This window comes from Scyliorhinus canicula, chromosome 17 (genome assembly GCF_902713615.1).
Source record: "Scyliorhinus canicula chromosome 17, sScyCan1.1, whole genome shotgun sequence".
Taxonomy (NCBI): Eukaryota; Metazoa; Chordata; class Chondrichthyes; order Carcharhiniformes; family Scyliorhinidae; genus Scyliorhinus; species Scyliorhinus canicula.
In genome coordinates this window covers 92,848,697-92,860,166 of record NC_052162.1, presented here as the reverse complement: position 1 = coordinate 92,860,166, position 11,470 = coordinate 92,848,697, and the positions used below count along the sequence as shown (strand labels likewise).

At 49.1% G+C, this 11,470-nt stretch overlaps 1 protein-coding gene across 2 annotated transcripts in view; it reads left to right on the top strand.

Annotated features, from left to right (window-relative positions):
- The first annotated feature begins 1,183 nt into the window (after positions 1-1,183).
- The window catches only part of LOC119952308 (sodium- and chloride-dependent neutral and basic amino acid transporter B(0+)-like), a 388,856-nt gene continuing 378,569 nt past the window's right edge, over positions 1,184-11,470 (top strand). The window contains exons 1-2 of one of the 2 annotated variants that reach the window (XR_005457822.1): positions 1,184-1,372; positions 6,857-6,969. The gene's annotated coding sequence lies outside the window, so the exon portion shown is untranslated. Of the gene's footprint in view, positions 1,373-6,856; positions 6,970-11,470 lie in introns of those variants that run through there. The other variant, XM_038775959.1, reaches the window with a different exon arrangement.

The window sequence follows — 11,470 nt, the reverse complement described above, 5'->3', positions numbered from 1 at the left end:
TAATACTCTTGATCTCTTCATCAAAGTCATTAATATTGATGGTAAAGAGCTAAGGCCCCAATACTGATCCTTCTGGCACTCCACTAGTCACAGCGTGCCAACTGCAAATTGTCCTGTTTATCCTTGCTCTTTGCTTCCTGTCCATTAATCAATCTTATATCTATGATAACATATGACCCTCAAATCCATGCATTCCTACCTTTTATATCAAACTTTTGTGCCTATTTACCAAATGCATTTTGGAAACCCAGGTATTTAGCATTCACTAGTTTCTATCCTAATAGTTACATTCTCAAAAACGGCGAACAAATTTATTAAACATGCCCTTTCTCAAACCAAATTGCCTTTGTTGACCATACTCTGGTTAAATTTTACACTCGCTACCGGCAGATTTTCAGGTGGTGCGGGTGATATTGAAGGGACGGTATTCCCTTCGGGTTGCTTCCCACCAAGACCTCGCAATGATTTTATGCTGGAGGGGGCAAGGCCTTGGACGGAAGTTGGCTCTCGTCCCAATTAATGCCCTAAAGTGGCCAATTATTGGCCCTTTTAAGGGCCATTTCCCACAATGTCTCAATATGTAGGCTGGCGGAAGGATTCAACTTTTATGGGGGAAGCCCAGGAAATAAGAGATTTCCACCTCGGGCGGGAAGCAGGGGAAGGGGTGGCATCTCCATCATAAGCCCCCTCCTGAAGTCGAGTGGCAACCGGATCTCCGTTCCCCCCTGACTGCCTTTCCCTTGAGACCCTGATTGCCCACTTCATGCCAGCAACCCCCCCTCCCACCCCACCAGGCCCTCCTTTACCCTGCAACTCCTCGAACCCCTTGACCTTACCAGGGCCTCTGCTCCTCAGCATTGGGCTCCGAAGTCCTCCTGAGTTTCCTGCACCGTCCATTTGCAGCGTTGCCCATTGTTGGTGGTGGTGGTGGTGGTCGCCGCTGGTCAGTTAGGTTGGATGGCTTCTTCCTGAGTGAGGGGGAGGGAGGGAGGGGGTTCCGCCTGAAAGGCAGTTCCGTTCATTCGTGCGTGGAAATGGCGGTGGAATGGTCAGTGTCAGTGGAGATGCGATCCCTCCCCCGCCTCTTCGACAAGTCAAAGGCCGTCACGGGGACATTCCAGACCAACGGTTTTACCGCACGAGGCGCAGAGAGCCACGCGCGAGGATTATGATGTGGCGGCGAGCTCGAGCACCTGGCTCTGAACAGGTGGAGATCTTGAGTGTTAAATATTGCTGGACCAACAGATGTTCAGGGTAAGGGGGTAAAGGAAGGAAGGAAAGGCAAGGATGCCGGCACGCTTGACTAAGGAAATTACTCAAATGCAGCGCTGCAGAGTGAGGGGGCTCCATCGGGACCAAGGACAATTATTTGGTATGAGTTAAGAAACAACGTAGGACGATTAGACCGCTGAGTGCAGTTTATAAGCTGATATTCGGCTGTGTCAGGGCGAGGGAGGGAGGGGTTGGGAGAGAGTGAGTGAGTGAGCAGTGTGGGAGGGAGGGAGGTGAGAGAGGGAATGAGTGAGCGGTGTGGGAGGGAGGGAGTGAGCGGTGTTGGAGTGAGGGAGGGACTGAGTGAGCGGTGTCGGGGTGAGGGAGGGAGTGAGTGAGCCGTGTTGGGGTGAGGGAGGGACTGAGTGAGTGGGGTGAGGGAGGGACAGTGAGCGGTGTCGGAGGGAGGGAGTGAGTGAGCCGTGTCGGGGTGAGGGTGGGAGGGAGAGAGTGTGCGGTGTCAGGGTTGTTATGTTCTGCGTTGTGGCCGTATTACAGATGAACACAGAACATCTTGTTATTTAGTAAAATAATATTATTTACAAGATGAACATGTGGAAAGATAACTAACAAACTGTGACACAAGTGGTAACAAAATAAATGAATTCAGTAAATTCTCCTGGAGTTGCTTCTAGTGCGACTGCCCTCTTGTGTGACTTATTACCAATTGCTGAATCTCTTGAGTCACATGGTATATCTGTATCGCCACCTGCTGGTCAGAGGTTGTATCGATAAATATATACATTGATAGATTACTCTTTACATTGATGCATATTACCACATCCGCCTTCCTTTGAAAGAAGTTAACATTTACAAATGGAACTACTTTACAAAACATGAAAACATGATATGTATGATGACTTTAAATATGTACTGTACACAGTTGACTTCAAGTTCAGTTTCTCAGATCTCATGTAGTCTGGTTGATCTCCTCTGAATACGCGATTGTGTTCCATCTTCATTTATTGTTGCTGTTCCTGCTTGTTCTGTATTTATTGCTGTGGATGTTTTGCTGATCGCTTACTCTGATGGGTGGTTTGTATCCTCTTCCAACTCGTCTGCTGTACTCAAAATGAAGAGAAGTTGAACTTTCAACAGCACTCTTCGTTTTCTTCCCAAGACTGAGCCATCCCCAGTGATGACAAGAAACCACCTGCCTGTTGCAGTACCTTTGCAAGCCTTGACCATCTGTTTCCATTGGCATGCTCCAGTCTAACCATGTCACCTGCATGCAGTGGTTGGAGCTTCCTTGGTGACCTATCATAGAACCCCTTCTGGCTCCTTTTCTGAAGTGGCAGTTTCCACTCCAGTCTTCGATCCACAGGGTGAGTTGAAATGGAATGCAAGGTCGTTTGTAGCTGTCAATTTATTAGCATTGAAAAGTGAAGCCGAAAAATAGTTCAAAAGTGCCAGACACATGCCTTCCGGCTGTCAATGGCTTTCTTTAACAGGGGAGGGGTGAGTGGGGTCAAGGTGGGGGAGGGGGTGAGGAGGTAATCAGGGTCGGGTGAGGGAGGGGGGTGAGCAGGTGGGGGTGGGAGGGCTGAGAAATGTCAAGGTGAGGGAAAGGGTAAGCAGTAACAGGGTGAGGGAGGGTTGAGCAGTTTTATGGATGGATAGAGAATGAGCAGTGTTGAAGTGAGAGGGGGTTTGAGTAATGTGGGTATGTTGGAGGGGCTGAGCATTGTTGGGTTGAAGGAGGGAGTAAGCAGTAACAGGGTGAAGGAGTGGATCAGCAATGTATGGGTGAGGAAGAGGAGCACAGTTTTCCCGTACTTCCCCTCCCCCCACCCAGGTGATGGCATGGGTTGGCAGTTTCAGCGCACCTTGTCCATGGGATGGAGGATGATGACGCCTTGCTGTGAGATGAGGTCTGGTGATACTCATTGTTTGGCAAAAGTTTACTCCTGCCTTTAGGATCACCTTCCACTGTCCGCCTGCTTGATTTCTGCAAGTGTATTATTCGCTGGGTGGAGGGGTGGGAGATGGTGAACTGACGGCCTCATCTCCATCCCAAGGAGAATGGTGCGGGGCCAGAATGAGAAATGAACGACCCAGATGGTGTCACCCTCAACGAGATGTGGCAGGGCACAAGACCAGATTGGCACCTTATCCAGTGAGTGAATCCCAGTTTGTTCCTGTAATCTCTGTACCTGCATGTCCACCAGTGATGGGATTATACTTTCCAGAAGTGCGATACCTGTTCAGATGGCAGCTGCTCCCATGGGATCAGACAGCCCTCCAACCTCCTGCTCCCCTGAGAGTCTCTGCCTCCACCTGGTGCGCACCAGAAGATGACCGAAGAACCTCTTTACGAAAATGTCATTTTGAGATGATAGTCTCTGCACTGGTGGAGGTGAAGAGCGGAAAAGTCAGTACCTTCTCCAGAGTGGTACTCCGGGGTGTGATTGGGGGAAGCAGTTGCCCCGGATGGCTCGGCCTCATCTGATGGTAACCATGTAAGACAAAAGACATGGTGAAATCCTGGGAAGAATTGGGGTCTGTGGGAGAGAGGTGGCTAACTTGCAATAGGGATATCTGCATTGCATTGGGCTCTCACTTGTTTGCTGCACGCTGATGTCCATATCCGCCACTGCCCATTCTCCATACTCCTCTGCTGGGGTATGGACCCGCAGTTCAGGAATTCTTTCCCTCCCCCACCCCCAGCCTCTCACGCCTGTCATAGGCAGCCTTATCCGACGGGACAGAGAAAGGACATAGTGAGACGCTAAGAGGTGAGTTCTACGGGGGCCTGTAGCTGATGGCATGTGTGTGCAAGGCTCCTGGCCAAAGAAGACAATTCATATGTTGGGGTTTTGTGGAGGATTTGTTGTAACGAAGATGCAGGCAGGTGGATTTTGGTTGGTTTCTAGGTGATTGGGGACTGCTGTGAGGCCTGAGGGACAGGAATGATGCCAACGACACAGATGTTGACTCACTCGAGCTGCCCTGAGGAGGTCATCTTTTTCCAGCATTGCCAACCATTCTTTCTTGTGAGACTGGCCACCTCTGCCACCTCCCCCCACCCCCACCCCCACCCCCACCCCAGCCGCTGTTGACTCTTGTACACAAGTCTTTTGCCTAACCCTGGGGAAGAGGGTGTTTTTCTCCATAGCATCCAGCATGCTGTCCACTTCACTTTCACAATTCCAGGGGTTGGGGTGGGGGTGGGGGTGGGGGCGGCGGTCAGGTCTTCCTTGAGCCATCTTTTTGGTTGGAATGAGAGAGTGTGGTGAGTGGAACACTTCAATGCAGCTTCAGCTTCTCTGGCTCTTCGGTGAGAATTCTGGCAAATCAGATGCTAGCATGAATGAGAATTGCTCACAATTCACATGGGCAGGATGCTGGCCCATTCATATATCCTGAATTGAGGAACAAATAGCTTCCCTAATGAAAACGTAAATCACATGTTCCGGCGGGAACGCTTAGTCACCCAATTGGAGAACCCTTCCCATTGTATCTGAATGCACAGAACATTCACGATAAGGTAAACAAATTAACAGTATGAATAGATGTTAACATATACATTTGGATTGTGATTACGGATACATAGCTGTAGGGTGACCAAGACTGAGAACTGAATAACTAAGGGTATTCGATATATAGGAAGGACAGACAAAAAGGAAAATGAGGTGGGAAGATGTTGTTTGTTTAGGGTGAAATTATTGCAACAGTAAGAAAATATATTGACTCATAAAATCTAGATGTAGAATCATTTTGAGTAGAAGAAGCAACAAGGACTACATTAGTGAGAGCTGTCTATGTGTCTCCAAACAATAGTTGGGAAGGTCGGGGATGCCATTAAACAGGAAATGAGTGATGGGTATAACAAAAGGGTGCTCGAGTAATCATAGGTGACTTTCTTCTCCACGTAGACTGTACAAATCAAATTAGCAATAAGATTGGGGGATTAATTCCTGGAGTGCAAAATGATTTTTGGACCAATATGCCAAGGAATCAACTAGGGAACTGGCTATCCTAAAGTTGGTAATGTGCAATGATAATGGGTTAGTTAATACATTTATTGGGCAGGATCCTATAAGGAAGAGTGACCATAACATGGTGGAATTCGTCATTATGATGGAAAGTGAAGAAGTCTGATCTGAAACTTGAGTCCTAAATGTAAACAAAGGAAAATGTTGTTGGCTCCACTATATTGGGTAATGAATGACATTAAAAGGCAACACAGTCGATAGGCAATGGCTAATATTTAAGGAAGGAGCGCATGCATGGAAACAGTTATAGATCGTTTTCTAGCACAACAGGTAAACCATGGCCTAAAAAAACGAATTAAAGATTGTTTTAGATTGAAAGATGAGTCACATAAAGTTGCTAGAAGAACTAACAGCATTCGGATTGGGAGCAGTTTAGAATTCAGCAAAGGAGGACCAAGAGGTTGAATAAGAGGAAAAAATAGAGTATAAGAGTAAACTTACAAGAAACACAAAGTAAACATTTCTGTAAATGTGTTCGAAGAAAAGATCAATGAAGGCAAGTCTGAAAACTTAGTCTGAAACCAGAGAATTCATAATGGAGCACAAGGCAATGGAAGAGAAATTAAACAATAATTTTAGTTCCGTCTCTATGGAAGAAGACACAAATAACTTCCAAGAAAAGTTAGGAAACAAAGGGTCTCGTGAGAAGGATAAATTAAAGGGAATTTGCAAGAGTTATACAAATAGGTCTGGAGAAAATAATGGGACTGAAAACCAATTAATCACCAAGGTCTGATCATCTACATCCCAGGATAGTAAAGGAGTGGTTGTAGAAGTAGTGGATGCATTAGCTGTCTTCTTCTAAAATTGTCGGTCCTGGAACAAACCCAGCAGATTTTAGAGTGGTGAATGTATCCCCACTGTTTAAGAGGGAGCAGGAACAAACAAGTTAACCCAGCATTGTCAGTAGGGAAAATACTCAAGACAATTAAAAAGGAAGGGATACCAGCAAATTTAGAAAATTTTCATGGGATTAGGTAAAGTGAACATGAATTTATAAAAGGGAAACCATGCTTGACAAACCTGATGGAGTTATTTGAGGACGTACCACTACAACAGATGGGGTGGAAAAGTAGATGTGGTAAATTTGGATTTTCAACAAACTTTTGAGAAAGTCCCACGTAAGAGGTAGTGTGCAAAATTAAAGCGGTTGGGATTGGGTAATATATTGGCAATGGTGGAGGGGGCGGAGGGATCGAGGCGGGGTGGTGTAATCCCATTCTGGCCATGTCGGAATCCCCGAATCATGGAGCTGCCCCCCCTCAGTGGCATGGCTACGTGCGATGATCGGTTTGCTCTGCGGGGATCAGTTTAAGTGCAGCTCTCCCTTGTTAACAGGGAGCTGGCAGGTGTGGTCTCAGCGAATCAACAGATGGCCACATCATTTGTGGCATGAAGCCCATGGGGTTTTGTTAAGTGGACCAAGTGGTACACTTGAAGTGGTGCAGAGAAGAGTAACTGTTGATCCAGCACTTAACGGAATGAGAAACAGGCAAGTTAAACTTGTTTTAGTGTTGAGAAGTCAATTTTTCAGATCTGTTTCGATTGCTTTCCCATCTAACATTCCTAAATTTTCCATTTGTTTTTAGGCTGGGGTGAACTGGTTAAATTTACAGGAGGTTGCTGTGGAAGATTGGTCCTCAATATAACAACTCTGCAGGAACCCATGGATTTCTGATGATCTATAATAAGTGAAACAGGAAAAACACAAACAAAATAAAATAATTAAATTAAAACGTTCTATGTTGATCTTCCTATGTGTACAAAAAACATATGGGCCTTGGGAGCAGCAGGGTGGAGCAGAGCACTCCAGACACTTGGGCGCTGACCTAGGTGGGAGCAGTGGGGCAGAGCAGAGCTTCCAGACTCCAGAAACTCGAGAGCTGAGCTGTGAGGGAGCAACGAGGCGGAGCAGAGCAACCCAGACTCTTGACACTCAGGAGCTGGGCTGTGGCGGAGAAGAGACGCAGAACAGAGCAACCCAGACACTCGGCGCCGAGCTATGAAGGAGAAGCAGGGCAGAACAGAACATACCAGACAATTGGGATCTGTGCTATGAGGGAGTAGGAGGGTGGAGCACAGCGCTCCAAACTGCAGACGTTTGGGAGCTGAGCTGTGAGGGAGAAATGAGGTAGAGCACAGCGATCCAGACTCCAGGCACTCGGGAGATGAAGTGAGGTAGCAGTGGGCAGGAGCAGAGCACTCGGAAGCTGCGCTGTGAGGAGGCAGCGGGACGGAGCAGAGCAATCCAGACACTCGGGAGCTGAGCTGCGAGGGAGCAACAGGACGGCGCAGAGCTCACCAGACTCTCGAAACAGGGCGCTCCAGACTTTCGAGAGATGAGCTGTGAGGGTCAGCGGGGTGGAGCAGAGTTCTTCAGACTCCACACTCCAGACTCTGGGGAGATGAGCTGCGAGGAGGCAGTGGGGCACAGCAAAGTGCTCCAAACTCTCGGGAGATGAGCTGTGAGGAGGCAGCGGGGCAGAGCAAAGTGTTCCAGACTCTCGGGAGCTGAGCAGTGGAGCGGAGCAGAGCGTTCCCGACTCCAGACACTCGGGCGTGTCCTGTGAGGGTGCAGTGGGGCGGAGTACAGCACTCCAAACCCGCGGGAGTTGAGCTGTGAGGGAAATTTCCAAATTTGGAAAAAAAAATAAAGTACTTTAACCACTTTGGAACAGATTTGAACAGATTGAGCTCAAGAGCAGAAATGTTCAATTATGGAATTATAGTCCGAAAGTGAGGGTGACTTTAATTTAAGTAGCCAAAGTAAATTGACAGGCTGCCTGATAGTGGCAGTTAACTGTAACTGACATTCCTTGCCAGGTTCGTTGTCTGAAAGGTTGATTACTGCAGCATGAAGCTAAACCAAAAGTGAATGATCGCAGCGCTATATAACTAAGGGACTTTTTAAAGTGCACGCTTAATGAGGGAGATAGAGACCAAGTAAGTATATTTTGGAATCTGGTTCAAGGTGGGAATTTGATGTAGCAGTGAAAAGAGGTGCTTTAGGTTCACGTTATGTTTAATTCAAGGAGAAAAGTGTTCTGAATGAAGAGTTTGGTGAAGGATGAGGATGAGGTGCCTTAATTTTCTATTCTTTTTCAGCCTCCAATATTTGATTTCCCTTTTAGTGCAACAGAGGGAGCAGCTAAATCAGTAGCTGTTATTATTATAAACGTTTAAGTTTTATCAGTGTTGTAAATTTACTGGTGTTGCTAAAGCCCATTGAGAGGTGTAGGCTTTGTTAGTTGTACATTTGTAAGTTAACACATATTGGAAATGGCCGGGCATGTGATGTGTTGCGATTACAGAGCTTCTGGATACCGATGCGATCCAGGGTAAACGCATGTGGAGTAAATGTTTGCGGCTGCAGGAACCTTGGCTCTAATTTATTGTTCTGGAGGACGAACCAAAGACCTTGTGTCCTATCAGGGAGGGGGAACATTACTGAAAGAGTTAAAAATCTTACAGGTTTAAAAAACACAACAGACTCACACAGGCTGCTGCTTTCTAGCTGCTAAGTCTGCTAAAGTAAACTTTCTAAATCTGACCACAAGGCTGTTCTCCTGCTCCGGGCTCATCAGCAGAACTGAAGCGGGAGAATTCGACAAAGAAAGTTGTGCATTGTTGGTCTGAGGAATCGGATGATCTCCTATGGGACTGCTTAGAGTCAGTGGACCGGTCAGAATTTAAAACTCTGTGACCAGGTCTGAATATGGTGAATGTGTAACCACTATAATTCACACTGTACATTACTGTGTCACTGTGGGCACCATCTGTGAGCCATTGCGCGGCTCTGCCCACAGGGTGAGATGAGGAGCATGTACAGGGCTCCGCCCTCGACTCCACCCCCTTCAGAAAGTATAAGTGCTGCGGTCCTGCGTGTCCACCTTCAGTTCAGCATAGTCGCAGGCAGGCTCAGTTGTAAGCCGATTAAAGCCGCAGTTTACTCCAACTCGTGTCTCTGGTTGAATTGATGGTCACATCAATTTAATCAGCTTAAAGAACTATTATGGAATCAGCCCTCAAACCTGACTGACTGGAACTCGATCCACAGGCAAAGGAAATTTTTTTGCATTGGCTTCGGTGTTTCAAGGCCTACCTGGCTGCGTTGATGACCTCCTCTGTTACAGATGAACAGAAACTCAGTCTCCTCCACGCACGGGTGAGCCATCGTATTTCTACTCAACTTAATGAAGCTGACTCTTATACTGAGGCCCTCGCGATGCTTGACCGCCTGTACGTGTGGCCCGTGAACAAAGTCTACACGCGACACATCTTCACGACTCGTCGCCAGCGCCCTGGGGAGTCGCGAAATGACTATTTTTAAAAAATAAATTTAGATTAGCCAATCATTTTTTCCAATTAAGGGGCAATTTAGCGTGGCCAATCCACCTACTCTGCACATTTTTGGGTTATGGGGGCGAAACCCACGCAGACACGGGGAGAACGTGCGAACTCCACACGGACAGTGACCCAGAGCCGGGATCGAACCTGGGACCTCAGCGCCATGAGGCAGTTGTGCTAACCACTAGGCCACCGTGCTGCCCTTCTAAATGACTATTTACGTGACCTCAAAGCCCTAGCACGCGACTGTAATTTCCAGGCCGTGACAGCCTCTCAGCACATGGAACCCGCGTCCGAGGTGTCTATGTTGCGGGGTCCAATCAAATTATGTGCGGCAGCGTCTTCTTGAGAAAGGGGCCCAGGACCTGGAGGACACGGTAAAACTGGTGACCTCGTTCCCGGCCGATCACGCGATCCCATCGTGGACCCCCGACCAAAGGCTGCCCCAGGCCTACGCCGCGCGGCCACCCGCCCACCACGGAGGACTATCGTGCCATTTATGCGGCCAGCCCCAACACCCCCGACAGCAATGCCCGGCCAGCAATGCGACCTGCAGCAGCTGCGGGCGAAAAGGACACTTCGCTAAGGTCTGCCTGGCCAAATCCAAAAACTCGAAACTCAACTCGAACACTCACTCCTCCGACTCTCAGGCTTGCAGACCCCGTAACTTGGCAGCGTGTCTGCCGACTCCGCCTCCACACAACATGTGCAACTTACGAGGGCCGCCATCTTGGCCATCTCCCCCCCCCCCCCCCCCTGCGACCGGCCGCGTGCGATCCATGGGGACCGCCATCTTGGACGTCATCTTCCTCGCCGCCCACCACGTGCGATCCATGGAGGCGGCCATCTTGGACGCCACCTTCCTCGCCGCCCGCCAAATGCAATCCATGGGGGTGGCCATCTTGGCCGTCATCATCCTCACCACCCGCCACGTGCGATCATCTTAGCCATCACCCGCGACTCAACTGGAACAGTCATCGCGGGGCCACTCCAGCACCGCCGACCACGCCGTCTACACTCAATTCAGCGCCGTCACTTTGGACCCATCGCGGCCCAAGCACCTCAAAAGCTCCATGATGGCCGTCTGGATCAACGGCCATGAGACACCATGCCTCTTCGACTCCGGGAACACCGAGAGCTTCATTCACCCGGACCTGGTAAGGCGCTGTTCGCTCCCTGTATTCCCAACTCAGCAAACAATCTCTCTCGCCTCGGGGACGCACTCAGTCCAAATACAAGGACGCACCTCAGCGACTCTAACGATACAAGGCGTTAATTGCACAAATTTCAAATTGTACATTCTCCCAAACCTCTGCCCCCCCGCTCCGACTAGGACTGGATTTCCAGTGTAACCTCAGCAGCCTCACACTCGGCTTCGGCGGGCCCCTGCCTCCACTCACTATATGCAGCCTAGCAACCCCCTCGCTCATCGCTGACCTCACCAACTGCAAGCCAGTGGCCACTCGTAGCAGGAGGTATAGTCTGAAGGACAGGGTGTTCATCAGATCTGAAGTCCGGCGCCTATTGCGTGAAGGAGTCATAGAGGCCAGTAACAGCCCCTGGAGAGCTCAGGTGGTGGTCATCAACACCGGGGAAAAGCTCCGGATGGTGGTTGATTACAGCCAGACCATGAACAAATTCACACACCTTTACCGCCCCCCCCCCCCCCCCCTCGGATTGCAGACATGGTAAACCAGATCGCACAGTACTTCGTGTTCTCCACGTTGGACCTGAAGTCCGCATGCCATCAGCTCCCAATCCGCCTGGAGGACCGCCACTACACGGCGTTCGAGGCAGATGGCCGCCTCTTCCATTTCCTCCGGGTCCCATTTGGCGTCACAAACGGGGTTATGGTG